The following is a 1857-nucleotide window of genomic DNA, read 5'->3' as shown; positions in this document are numbered from 1 at the left end:
GGTTCATTAGTTTTAATTTAATCAACTTAGTAAATAGGGTTCCACCGCGTAGCCATGAATTAAGTTCATCTTGGTCTAGTTAAAGACATGGACCCATTCAACTATAACTATTGGAGTTGAGTCTAGAGTATCCTTGACCTAATCTAATTCAACTTTTGATTAGATTTGACCAATTACTCTAATTTAGTCCATTTCTTTAAGCTAACTTTAGGTCTAACCCAATTATGGGTCTAATCCATCTAACCCATTGACCCACAAGTTTATGCAATTATCTTAGGTCTTAATTCATAATTCTAGACCTACTAGACAACACTTAATTCTTTTAATTAAGTATTTGGGCTGATGGGTCAGGGTTTGGCATTTCAAAAATAATTTTTAAATTTAAAAGGTTTTATTTTCTGTTCACCAAATATGTTGACTACAAATATATCAGTACATTTCATAAATAGCAATCCTATTACTAATTACATAACAGAAAATAACTCAATCAAAATAAATCATGAATATTCCTTTCACTGCTTCATCTACATGGGATATAATCGCATCAGTACCCCTACCGCCATAGGAGACCCCATCGAATGGGAAGAGAGGGCCTTTAAACTCTACTTTTCTCTTATGACCGGACAGCCATGACAACCAACTCAATTTGATTACCTGCTACTTGGATCAAGTATATCTAAATATATCAATTTTAAATTTTAAATTTTAAATTTTAAATTTTAAATTTTGAATTTCAAATTTCAAACAAATTTCAAATTTCAAATTTTTGAATTTCAAATTTTGAATTTCAAATTTTGAATTTCAAATTTGAAATTTCAACCAAATTTCAAATTTTGAATTTCAAATTTTTGAATTTTGAATTTCAAATTTCAAATTTCAAAATTTAAATTTTAAATTTTAAATTTTAAATTTAAAATTTAAACTTTTAGATTACAACTTAATCTATGCATGCAAATATATATATCATATCCAAGAACCCACTCTGATACCATTTTGTGGGAAAAATTTAGTGCAGGGGTAAAATGATAATTTTAAATTTTTTTCAAAATCACTATTTTATAATAAAAATTATTAATTAATCTAATTAATTAATAAAAATTTATCCTACACTAGGATCTAAATATGATATATAGCATGTATGCATTTAAATTTGAAATTCGAATTTGAACAGTAAACACTTTACTGTAATGTGTTCAGAACATAATACCTTTGTGCAGGTAGTAGATCGCCACAATCTGATCACCATCGTGAGAGTCTGATCATCATGATGCAGCCACACAGTATGTCTAGCATCTGCGGATCATCCACACGAAGCTCCCGATCTGATCGACTCCTCACGAGTGCTAGCTCGTTGTATAGCCCTTTCGACGGCCGATGCTGATCGAACTTCTTCGATCGATATCTGTCGATTCTTTAGATGCTTCAGATCATCAGCAGACGTGCTTGAGAGAATGTTGAAGATCTTTCTAAAATTTGGTGGGCTCACGACACTCGTAGCTCACCTTCTCACTTCCCGAACTCTAGGCTGAAACCCTGAAGAACTCACTGAAACCCTGCGCACACTTTTTCTTTCTTTTCTTTCTTTTTCTCTCGAAAGGATATAGACCTTCACCTTGCACACAAGGATTTCTCACGCCCAGATTTTCTCTCCAAAATTTTTCTTGCACACATCACACTCTTCTCCTCCTTTTAAAATAATGTCAAACGTCTTATCCACGTGAGAGGATAAAGATGAGTAATTGCACATTTGAATTCAAATCAAATTTTGAATTCAAATGGAAACCAATTTATCCCTATCCACTAAGGGCGTGAGAAGAGGAGGGCGTGGCTTAATTTGTGCATGAGTGATTTCGTGAG

The sequence above is a fragment of the Elaeis guineensis genome, chromosome 1, assembly GCF_000442705.2.
Source record: "Elaeis guineensis isolate ETL-2024a chromosome 1, EG11, whole genome shotgun sequence".
Classification (NCBI taxonomy): Eukaryota; Viridiplantae; Streptophyta; class Magnoliopsida; order Arecales; family Arecaceae; genus Elaeis; species Elaeis guineensis.
The sequence above is the reverse complement of the archived record's forward strand: the minus strand, read 5'-3'. Positions refer to the sequence as shown.